The sequence below is a fragment of the Myxocyprinus asiaticus genome, chromosome 36 (genome assembly GCF_019703515.2).
Source record: "Myxocyprinus asiaticus isolate MX2 ecotype Aquarium Trade chromosome 36, UBuf_Myxa_2, whole genome shotgun sequence".
NCBI lineage: Eukaryota > Metazoa > Chordata > Actinopteri > Cypriniformes > Catostomidae > Myxocyprinus > Myxocyprinus asiaticus.
The window spans coordinates 21,623,554-21,636,496 of NC_059379.1; the positions used below are offsets into that span (position 1 = coordinate 21,623,554).

Consider the following 12,943-nt stretch of genomic DNA (forward strand, 5'->3'; position numbering starts at 1 on the left):
AAGCAATTTTATCAAACTAAAATTATGTTAACATACATATTATTTATGGGTTGTGGCTATACTTTTAAAGCAGTGAGTATTTTAACGTTTACAGATTGGATTCAATTCCATTGTTAGTGCCTCACTGTAACGTCATGGTTACTTGTGTAACCTCCGTTCCCTGATGGAGGGAACAAGATGTTGTGTCGATGTAGTGACACTAGGGGTCACTCTTGGGAGCCCGAGACACCTCTGGTCTTTGATAAAAGGCCAATGAAAATTGGCGAGTGGTATTTGCATGCCACTCCCCTGGACATACGGGTATAAGAGGAGCTGGTATGCCACCATTCATTCAGGTTTTATGCTGAGGAGCCGATATAAGGTCCGGCCATTTCAGCGGATATTTCAGCGTTGTGGCAGGAGGGACACAACGTCTCATTCCCTCCATCAGGTAACGGAGGTCACATAAGTAACCATGATGTTCCCTATCTGTCACTCACTCGACGTTGTGTCGATGTAGTGACACTAGGGGTCCCTATACAAATCGCCACAATTGGCTGAATTGTGTTACGTGAACTGGCGGTGTGTGGTGGGCAGACTACTGTGTGCCTCATAGCCAGCACACCAGGTCGACATGTAACCTCCCCCAACAAATGTATGAGTGTCGAACGGCCCTTTTTGGGTACAAGTCGACTACCCAAAAGATAGAGACAGGCTTAACCCAGTCATGGCCTCTTTTCCCCTTCTTTTTTTCCACTCCCTAAAAAAGAAGGGGGATTATCCGACTGGGCCGCCAGGTCTAGTCGGGGGGTGTCCCTCCCAAGGGGAAGACACCATGGAGACCACACCTCGCCCAAAGAGAGGGGGGGATATTTAAATGGAAAAATATGTCACATGGTCTTTCCAACCATGTGGGGAGTCTTCAAGGTAGATCCTGCCCAATGGGGGAGGAGTTACTACAAACATGGAGACTGGGGCAGAGGGGCTCTGCCCAAGGAAGATGCAGTTTGCCAACAGAAAAACAAATTAGCAGAAGATATAGATCGCATGGGGTTAGCCTTACAGGGAACCGCCACATGCGGAGCACCTACCCCAGAACAGGGCTCTTAGTTAGTACGTGTACTGGGCCGGCAGCGAGTCTCTCCGAAAACTCAACTGCAACAGGGCTCGGAGGAAGTCAACCAGGGAACAAAGTTTGTGAACACTACTGGGAATTAATGGCGCACATCTTCAGCTCCAAGGTAGGTGGAAAGCGCTATGTGCAAGCGATACACCCGGCCAGCTATCCCGGGCTTATCCACTTGTGTTGCGTGCCAATACCTGGGACGAAACCGGTTCCACCCGGAGGTTGTAGAACCTTGCAAAGGTGTTGGGTGTTGCCCAGCCTGCTGCTCTGCAAATGTCTGTTAGAGAGGCATCCCTGGCCAGGGCCCAGGGAGCCGCTACACCCCTGGAATGTCCTAGGCGACATATGCCATAGTTATGGCGTCAATAAGCCAGTGGGCGATCCTCTGCTTGGAGACAGCGCTTCCTTTCCGCTGTGCACCAAAGAAGACAAAGAGCTGCTCAGAGATTCTAAAGCTCTGCCTGTGATCCAAATAGATGCGTAAAGCACACACCGGACACAGCGATGACAGGGCTGGGTCTGCCTCCTCCTGGGGCAGCGCTTGCAGGTTCACCACCTGGTCCCTAAAGGGGTGGTGGGAACCTTGGGATCACGTGAGAGTAACCTGGACCGAACTCCAGGCATGTTTCGCTGACAGAGAACACTTGCAGGTCACCTACCCTCTTGATGGAAGTGAGTGCAGTCAGGAGGGCAGTCTTCAAGGAGAGTGCCTTAAGCTCGGCTGACTGCAAAGGCTCAAAGGGGGCTCTCTGTAGACCCTGAAGAACTATGGAGAGATCCCATGAGGGAATGAGGCGCGGTCTGGAGGGATTCAGCCTCCTGGCGCCTCTTAGGAACCTGATGATCAGGTCGTGTTTCCGTAAGGACTTACCGTCGACTGCGTCGTGGTGTGCTGCTATGGCGGCAACGTACACCTTCAAGGTGGAAGGGGACAGCCTCCCTTCCAGCCTCTCCTGCAGGAAGGAAAGCACTGATCCAGCTGCGCATCTCTGGGGGTCTTCGCATCGGGAAGAACACCACTTAGCGAACAGATGCCACTTAAAGGCATACAGGCGCCTCGTAGAGGGGGCCCTAGCCTGAGTGATCGCTTAGGTCTTCCGCATCCCATCCAGGGGCCAGACATGGAGAGTCCAGAGGTCTGGGCACAGGTGCCAGATGGTGCCCCGTCCCTGAGAAAGAAGGTCTTTTGTCAGGGGAATTCGCCAGGGGGGAGCTGTCGCGAGGAGCATGAGGTCCAAGCACCACGTCTGGGTGGGCCAGTAGGGTGCTACCAGGACAACCTGCTCCTCGTCCTCCCTGACCTTGCACAGGGTTTGTGCAAGCAGGCTCACTGGGGGAAACGCATATTTGTGCATGCCAGGGGTCCAGCTGTGTGCCAGCACGTCTATGCTGAGGGGGGCCTTGGTCAGGGCGTACCAGAGCGGGCATTGGGGTGGATTCTTGGGAGGTGAACAGGTGCACCTGTGCCTGTCGAATCGACTCCAAATCAGCTGGACCACATGAGGTTGGAGTCTCCACTCTCCCCTGAGGGTAACCTGTCATGACAGCGCGTCCACTGTAGTGTTGAGGTTGCCCGGGATGTGAGTGGCTTGCAGTGACTTGAAGTGCTACTGACTCCAGAGGAGGAGACGGTGGGCGAGTTGTGACATACAACGAGAGTGCAGACCGCCTTGGCGGTTGACATATGCTACCGTTGTCGTGTTGTCTGTCTGAACTAACACGTGCTTGCCCTGGATCAACAGCCGAAAGCTCCACAGGGCGAGCAGAACTGCCAACAACTCGAGGCAGTTGATGTGCCAATGCAGTTGCGGACCCGTCCAGAGGCCGGCGGCTGCGTGCCCGTTGCAAACAGTGCCCCAGCCCGTTTTGGAGGCGTCTGTCGTGACCATGACGCACCTGGAGACCAGTTCTAAAGGAACACCTGCCCGTAGAGACGAGAGGTCAGTCCAAGGTCTGAAAAGATGGTGACAGATCGGTGTGATGACCACGCGACGTGTCCCGTGGCACCATGCCCATCTCGGGACTCAAGTCTGGAGCCAGTGCTGAAGCAGCCTCATATGCATCAACCCGAGAGGGGTGGCCACCGCCGAGGATGCCATATGCCCCAGGAGCCTCTGAAAAAGTTTCAGTGGAACCGCTGTTTTCTGGGCATGCTCGTTCATAACGTGCACCGTCAAGGAGACTGAGTCCAACTCCAAACCGAGAACAGAGATGCTCTGAACTGGGAGGAGCTTGCTCTTTTCCCAGTTGACCCGAAGCCCTAGTCGGCTGAGGTGTGAGAGCACCAGGTCCCTGTGTGTGCACAACATGTCTCGAGAATGAGCTAGAATTAGCCAGTCATCGAGATAGTTGAGAATGCGAATGCTCACCTCCCTTAACGGGGCAAGGGCAGCCTCTGCGACCTTCGTAAAGACGCAAGGAGACAGGGACAGGCCGAAAGGGAGGACTTTGTACTGATACGCCTGACTCTCGGACGCAAACCGCAGGAATGGTCTGTGTCGAGGAAGGATCAAGACGTGGAAGTACGCATCCTTCAGGTCTACCGCCGCGAACCAATCTTGTTGCCGGATGCTCACCAGAATGCGTTTTTGTGTCAGCATCTTGAACGGGAGTCTGTGTAAAGCCTAGTTCAGAACTCACAGGTCCAAGATTGGCCGCAACCCACCGCCTTTTTCGGTATGATGAAGTAGGGGCTGAAAAACCCCTTCTTCATCTCAGCTGGAGGGACAGGTTCTATCGCGTCCTTCCGTAGGAGGGTTGCGATCTCCGCGCAAGGTAGCTGCGTTTCCGTCCTCCACCAAGGTGAAATTGACACCGCTGAACCTGGGCGGATGCCCGGCAAAGTGAATCGCACAGTCGAGTCAGACGGTCTGGACCAGCCCTCGCGACGGATTGGAAAGCGCAAGCCATGCGTCCAAGTTACGTGCAAGGGGGACCAAAGGGACAACGTCATCGGATGTACTGGCAGGTGGGGCCTCGCAGCGGGGCGGAGCTCGATGTGCCACACCACTTCGTGGCTGTGCTGAGTCTAAGGACATCAAAGCACTTACCTGGCTCCTTGTGACCACCCCCGGAACAGCCTGGGATGGGGGAGGAAGAGGCCTGTCCTCGTGACCCGTGGAGACTGTCACATCGGGGGCGGATTTGTGCCACAGCTGGGCGCTCAGGGGCGGGAGACCGCTGCTGGAGCGCCAAACCTGCCAAATAGAGTGGTGGATGGTGGTCGTGATGACAGCCGTGCACACCGGATACATGACCCAGGGAACAAGTAAACCGCTCTTGCTGAGCTCTTGAGTACCACTTGGGCATGCAGTGCAATTAAATGCAAAAGGTAACAAAAAGATGGAGAGATCTGCTTACCAGCTCCAGAGCAGCGGGTTTCGTTGTCCCTGGGTTGCCCATCTCATGGGCGCTTTGAAGCCTTTCACGGATTCTGGGCGGCCACGAGACTGGTGGCGTCTGCTTCCTGCGGTAGGCTCCACGCCGGGGCCAGGCCGAGGGGGCGGGCTGCAGCGGAGCTGGTGCAGTCACCGCAGGGGGACACCCTTACCGATGAGTAGATGGGGTGCGGGATCTTGAGCCGCGCCGGGGCATGATATGCCGGTTAGCATCCGTCTACTGCTCCACCATCGAAAACTGCTGGGCGAAGTCCTCGATGGTGTCGCCGAATAGGCCCGCCTGGGAAATGGGGGCAGCAAGGAATCGTGTCTTGTCGGCCTCGCCCATCTCGACCAGGTTGAGCCAAAGGTGGTGCTCCTGGACCACTAGTGTGGCCATCGTCCGCCCGAGAGACCGCGCCGTGACTTCCGTCGCTCGGAAAGCGAGGTCGGTCGTCGAGCGCAGTTCCTGCATCAATCCCGGGGCGGAACTATCCTCATGCAGTTCCTTTAGTGCCTTTCGGACTTGCAAGAGAGCCATGGCGTGCAGGGCGGAGGCGGCTTGTCCAGCGGCACCGTAGGCCTTGGCCGTCAGAGATGACGTAAACCTACAGGGCTTGGACGGGGGCTTTGGGTACCCGTGCCAGGTGGCGGCGCTCTGCGGGCATAGATGCACCGCGAGCGCCTTTATCCACCGGGGGATTGCCGAATAGCCCTTGGCTGCCCCACCATCGAGGGTAGTGAGGGAGGGGAAGCTGAAAAGATCGGGACCGGGCAGTAAAAAGTACCTCCCGCGACCTTGTCAGCTCTTCATGCACTTCCGAGAAGAAAGGAACGGGGGCGGGGCGTGGCTTTGAGCAGCGCCGCGAGCCCAGGAACCAATCAACGAACAGCGAGGGTTCAGGGAAGAGCAGTGAGTTCCACTTTAGCTGACACTCGTGGCTGCCCGGGAAAGCATGTCGTCATATCCGCGTCAGCCTGTGACTGAGCAATCGTCCCCGAAGGGAGGAGCCCAGCTGAGGCTTCCGACTGGACAAGCCTGCTCTCCGATGCTGCGCTAGAGAGCTCATCACTTTCGCGGGCTCCGAATAAGAGGTCGAACTCGCCATGAGACAAGCCGGCGGACTCATCCGGAAGCCCGATCGGGGCAGACAAGCATGCTGGGGAATGGGAGGTCCGCGGGGGGATACCCGGCGGAGGCGGTCCCATTAGGGTCCCCAAATCGCCCCCAGTGCTAGCCACGCTGGCCTCATACCCATGGGTAAATGGGTTGGCTTGCTTTCTTATGAAGGCGAGCTGCGACCGCAACGTTGCCATGGACATATCCTCACAATGAGAACATGACCATCCACGAACGCTGTCTCCGTGTGAGCAGTGCCCAGACACGAAAGACAGTGATCGTGACCGTCAGAAGGCGAGAGATAACGAGCGCATCCAGGAATAACACACAATCGGAAAAGCATCTTTAGAAAGACGCGTCTTTAAAAAGACGTTCCATGTGTGCCGCTCTTTTAGAGAAATATACTCTTTTATTTCTGCCGAAGCGCCCAAGGGCATTCTCTGCAGTGCTCCAGTGCAGAGAGGGGAGAAGCCGCTGAAACACGCCGTCAGATCCAGCAGAGGTGAATGAACAGTAGTATTCAGCTAAGTGAGCATGACCGTTCGGCTCCAAAGAGAAAATCTGAATGAGTGGTGGCATACCAGCTCCTTTTATACCCGTATATCCGGGGGAGTGGCATGCAAATACCACTCGCCAATTTTCATTGGCCTTTTATCAAAGACCAGAGGTGTCTCGGGCTCCCAAGAGTGACCCCTAGTGTCATTATATCGACACAACGTCGAGTGAGTGACAGATAGGGAACCCTTTTTTATAGAAAATGAGGGGCTAGTCAAAATTATTATAATTATTATTTTTATAATTTACATTATGCCACAAATACTGTTGATTGAGCTTAAATTGTATTAAACCAGGTATATTTATTTAATGGTGTTTTATGTCTAGAACTTGACAGCCCCTAATCAGAAGAAAGACATTAACGACATGAGTGTGAGTAAATGATTACTGAATTTGCATCTTTAGGTGAACAATCCTTTTGAAAATGTAGTGTTTTCCCATGGTTTGTCAAAGGAAGAGGCATGTTAAAAAAGGGCTGTTATGTGATTTAGCCTTTGTCTTTATGACATCATATAATAAAGAGAAATTGGTTCTGGTGGAAGTTTAATGATTTCAAATTTTCTGCCATACTTTATAGATGCAATATTTTGTTATATTTAGTACATGTGAAAATTGGATTTTAATGAGCAAATTTGTTTTGGCATCTAAGCACTGAACAGTGATGGTAATGTGTTATTTTGCTACCATCGATAATTAGAAATTAATGAAAGGGTGAGAGGGGGAATTGTGGGTTATTAGGCAGTTCTGCAAATCATTGGATATGGTGTTAATTCATTATTTCAAATAGGCCTCAACTATTTAATATTTATGTATTATATTGTCCTGTTTATTTGCATACTTTTTGAAATGTCTGACACTGTTTAATTTAGAAACAACTTTTCTGCTAAATAACTCAGCATATATTCATCACATTTCTGTCTTCACAGCTTAGATTATGATATCCTGTGATAATAAATTGCATTCCTCCTAACAGAAATGATAATTTTATGCAACTTTATTTTTGTGTATCAAAACATAACTTTTCAACAGAATGATGGCTCAGGTGGTTAAAACTGTTTTGTTTTGTTTTTGTTTTGTTTTAATTACACTATATGGCCAAAAGTTTGTGGATTAATATGTAATGGACATGTTTGCATTAATTCAAGTGAAGAAAAGTCTTAAACGTTAAACAGTGGCATTCTAAAGAACTGTATGCTTCCAAATTTGTGGCAACAGACTGGGGAAGACCCTTTTCTATTTCAGCATGACAATGCCCCTGTGCACAAAGTGAGGTCCATAAAGACATAATGTACTGAGTCTGGTGTGGATGAACTTGACTGGCCTGCCCAAAGCCCAGACCTGAACCCCACTGAACACTTTTGGGATGAATTGGACGCCGACAGCAAGCCAGGGTCCATCTCCCAACATCAGTGTCTGATCTCACTGATGCTCTTCTGTCTGAATGGAAGCAAATCCATGCAGCTATATTCCAATATCAAGCCTTTCCAGAAGAGTGGAAAATGTTATAGCAGCAAATAGTGGGATTAATCAATATAGTTTTAAACATTAACTGTACACAAGCACATATGAATGTTGGTGTTCAAGTATCCACAAACCTTTGGCCATACAGTGTATGCTGCAGGAGAGATGAACACTCCACATAACAATATGCAGAACTATTTCTTACTGTTACAATACATTTTGTATTTAAAAATGTACATCTAATTATTTTACATCATTTACTTATTATCATACCCTTATTACAATACATTGTATTATTAAAAATAATATCTTATCAGCACCCACTTGTGGTCCCCAATCTACAGTTTGAAAACCTCTAGGTTAAACAACCTGGTCTCATAGAATCACATTACAATACCTACATTTTTGCTAAATGATTTTTACGTACCTTGTTATTTTTTGTTACGTGTAACAATGACTTTTATTCACATTTACACAAATCAAGAGTAAAACGTCAAATTATCAGTTCATAAACACGTTTCGCTCTGTTCCTCACACAATTCTATGTTATGACATCGGAAAACTTTAACTATAGCTATTCCAACCAACTACATTTACAAGATTGTTCAAGCATGATCAATTTGCACGGTTGCACAACTGATAATGTGCTGCACTTGTAAAGCAAAGGTCCGAGGTACAAGTCCTGAAGAGCTTGCAAGACAACATGTGAGGTGCAAGTGTCATAAGCACCACAAAATGACTGGGTTACTTTAGCAATTGCATTTTTCATCTCACATTTGCTTTTATGACACTATCAGTTAGGTTTAGGTTTAAAGTTTAGGAAAGGGAGGTAGGTTTTGTTCATTTAAAACTTGATAGAGAATAACACTTAAAAACCTCATCTGTTTTGGAGAACATTTAACCCGCTTTTAGCACCACACAGTGGACATTTCACCTTCGAAATGCCGTGATGCGCGTAATTAACCACGCAAAATCATTGTGCAAAAACGTCACCACAGTGACATAAATTTCATGAGATCAAACTGGGGTTAAAACACTAAACACATGGACTAACCCAAAGCCCAATGATTAGCACAAAGTAAAGAAGCATGTTTATCAAGGTTCACTGAAGCAGGGCTGTTTCTAGGCATAGGCGAACTAGGCGGTTGCCTAGGGCGCCACCTGCAGGGAGGGCGCCAAAGAGGAGGCCTCTGCCATACCCCCCCCCACCACCACCTCTCGATGGGGGCACCAATTGGGATCTCGCCTAGGGTGCCAGAATGGTCTGAAACGGCACTGCCCTGAAGCATGTGAAATTAAATGGGTAACATAAAACAGACAAGCATCATATCACTATGAAAAGCTTTCCAACTGATAGTGCATGCTTTCAAGAGCATCTAAAATGCAGTAAAAATGCAGTAAAAAAAAAAAAAAATTCTGTGGCTGTTTTCACCCCAAGCTACCAGGGGAAAATAAAGAATCAAGGGATATCACCTAGGTAGGTTTTTTAAGTAAAGTTTCTGAGAAACACCTTGAATATTTTAGCACTCATTTCATCAGTGGTGTTTCATTTTCGGCTTGCGAGTAAGACCGCCCTCATGAATCATGAAGAATGAAGCCTGTATTAACTATGAGGTGTTGCAATGCATCTACAGTGAGGCAACTTCCCTCTAGGCAACGTGAACATCAGTCAAACGTAATCTTTTATTATTAGAGAACAAATGGTAGAAGAGAAAGAAAGAGAGAGAGAGGGAGATGCATTTTGTTGAATGTAACAGAGGCAGACATCCAAATAAACTAAAAGCTTGGTAGCTTTTTTTTTTTTTGGATGCAGTCACTGGTGGAGAGATATTGCGAATGTATTTGCGGTTTTAAGTTTTAATGTTCTTTCACTCTGTTCTCTTTTCAAGGGCAGGCACGGTCCCAGATCATTTGGTTCAATATACATTCTTAGGTTCTTTTTCCGAAGCTTCTCCATCATTACCGAGAGTGGGGGGTGGCATGGATTTCCGGCTTCAGACGTGTGTGAGGAGTGCTGCCCAAGACTCTTTCATAAAAATTTGCAGACAGTACTCCATCAAAAACAACACAAAAAAAATTATTTGTTTGGTGCAAGACCCCACTGTGACCATTATGAAAAATGTTCTTCCTTCAGAGGATAATAGGGCTCAACAATAAGAATGTGTGTGTGTGTGTGTGTGTGTGTGTGTGTGTGTGTGTGTGTGTGTGTGTGTGTGTGTGTGTTGGGGTGGGGGGGGGGGGTGGGGGGTCAGGTTTAAGTGGTTTACGAGGACTATTTTTTAGGGTACAAACTGGTAATGGGTATTATGCTATAAATGCGGTTTATGAGGACATTTCTAGTGTCCCCATAATTCAAATCGCTTAAAAAAACATACTAAATGATATTTTATTGAAAATGTAAAAATGCAGAATTTTTTTGTGAGGGTTAGGTTTAGGGGTAGGGTTAGGGTTAGGGGATAGAATCTATAGTTTGTACAGTATAAAAATCATTATGTCTAAGGAGAGTCCTCATAATGATAGCTGCACCAACGTGTGTGTGTGTGTGTGTGTGTGTGTGTGTGTGTGAGGATCAGGCCAATGCTCCTTTGTTGCTACATCTTGTGTTTGTTGATCATGTGCATGTGTTTTTATACCTTGCAAACTTAAAGGGATGGTTCACCCAAAAATAAAAATTCTCTCATTATTTACTTACCCTCATGATATCCCAGGTGTGTATGACTTTCTTTCTTCACCAGAACACATTTGAAGAAAAATAGAAAAATATCTTAGCTTAGTAGGTCTTTAAAATGCAAGTGAATGGCGATTTCTCTTTTGAAGCTCCAAAAATCACAGACAGTCAGCATAAACGTCATCCATGCGACACCAGTTGTTTAATTAATGTCTTCTAAAGCGACACAATCGCTTTTGGTGTGAATAAGATAAATATTCAAGTACTTTTTTTTTAACTCTAAATCATGCTTCCAGTCGGCAGCGGTACTCGTGTGTGATGTAATCGCATTGGCATTTGATACGCAAGAACTGAGGCAAATGCGTCACAGCCGGAAGAGCAGCGCTGTGTACAAGTGAGGAGGAATGCTGTACAGTAGCTTGGTTGGTTTTGGTTTAGATCTGATATTATCTGTTTCTTCACTCACAATGGTGCATTTGTGTGATTAGTCTCAACTGAGAGAAGAACGTGAGATTACGTCTGTATTATGGCAACGCGAATACGTCACGAGAGAACACTTGGACTACACCCTCTCGGAAGCGTTGGATCACAGTTAAAAAGTACTTAAATACTGATCTTTTGTTCGCACCAAAAATGATCGTATCGCTTTAGAACACATTAATTTAACTGCTGGAGTCACCATTCACTTGCATTTTAAGGACCTACTGAGCTAATAATAATAATAATAATAATAATAATTATTATTATTATTATTATTATTATTATTGTTGTTATTTAGATAAAAAAAATACATTCTTAAAAATAAAATATTGGTGAGACAAGTGAAAATCCAAACTACTGGCCCAACCGGGCTGGCTGAAAAAAAAAAATCAGCCAGTGTGGCATTAAAGGTAAAGTTCACCCAAAAATGAAAATTCTCTCATCATTGTTTATCGAATCAAGTGACAGCTCCAGGAGAAATGAATTATCATTTAGCCTCTAGTGTCTGTCAAGAGATGTAATGGCTTAAACACAAGAGTGAAAGACAGAACTGGCCTTTTGGTGCCCGGGTCATGCTTCTCTTTGCCCTGATAGACTGAAGACACATTGTTTTATTATTGTTGGATTATCAGCTGGCTGCCTCAGGGAGTGGGGGAATAAATTATAATTATTAATTACAGCGTTTGCCTGTCAAGCTAATGCTTATTTTGTTGCCACACAAATCATTGTTCTTATTGTGCTCAAAGAGAAATGTCAGGACTTCACAGACTTTATCAAATAATGGAGGCTGCAGTGCAGTGTCTGCAAGAATTACACTGTGAGCGTAATTAGGACACATTCTCCTGCTATTATGACTCTGTTAGTGGGAGACTACTTAGATTTGATTTGATTTTTTATTTATTTATTTATTTTTTTTTTATCAAAGTATTGTTATAGTTTACTTCATGATACTGCACTGATATTTTAACACCAAGAATCAATACTTTTGTTTGAGTGTCCAAGAAGATGAAACTACACTTTACAATAAGGCTGTATTCGGTAACATTAGTTAACACAATAGTTATCATGAACTACTAATGAACACTAATTTTAAGACACTTATTAACCTTGGTAAATGTTAATTTCTACATATACTAACATTTTATTTTTTTTCATTAAAAGTTGTCTAATGTTAACACTATTTAATACATTATGAACTAACATGAACTAAAAATGAACAATAGTATTTAAAAATAATAATAACATTAACCAAGATTAATAAACACTGTAAAAAACAATAATTACTTAATGCATTAACTAAAAAATTTTAACAAAGAGAACCTTATCGAAAACTGTAACCAAAATAATGTGGCATTAAAGGTAAAGTTCACCCGAAAATGAAAATTCTCTCATCATTTACTCACCCTCATGCCATCCCAGATGTGTGACTTTCTTTCTTCAGCAGAACACAAATAAAGAATATTTAATCTCTGCAGGTCCTCACAATGCAAGTGAATGGTGATCAGACCTTTGTAGCTCCAAAAATCACAAAGGAAACATAAATAATCCATAAGACTCCAGTGGTTAAATCCATATCTTCAGAAGCAATATAACAGGTGTGGGTGAGAAACAGATCAAAATTTAAGTTATGTTTTCAACTCTAAATCTCCACTTTCACTTTTACATCTGAAAGTCACATCTGGTGCCTGTTTAGTTTCACTTTCACATCTGAGGACCTACAGAACAATTTTTCAAAAAATCTTAATTTGTGTTCTACTGAAGAAAGGAAGTCATACACATCTGGGATGGCATTGAGGGTGAGTAAATGATGAGATTATTTTCATTTTTGTGTGAACTAACCCTTCAGGTCAAAACAGAATTATTTCTATTCAATCAATTGCAAACTTAGCAAGAGCTATAAGTCTATTACTTGTACAGATCCTCTGTACAGCTAGACTGCAAGATTTTTTGTGCAAGGATAATCACGCTGGAACCAAATCAAGCTCCATCCTTACGCCTTTTTTTTTTTCCTGAGACTGACATACCAACATGTATGCGCTACATTATAGCTCTATGATGAAGTAAAGCAGAAAGTTCAACACTTGCTGTGCAAAGCACCGAAGTCCAATAAATATGAATGAGAAACAAGTAAAAGACTGCAATATACCAGTTTCAAACCACAATGCACTAAACAAAGA

The 12,943-nt window shown here is 45.7% G+C and overlaps 1 protein-coding gene across 2 annotated transcripts in view; it reads right to left on the reverse strand.

Moving 5' to 3' along the window:
- LOC127427493 (carbonic anhydrase-related protein 10) overlaps positions 1–12,943 on the reverse strand; it is a 287,921-nt gene that overhangs the window by 27,290 nt on the left and 247,688 nt on the right. The gene's annotated exons all lie outside the window — the stretch shown is intronic.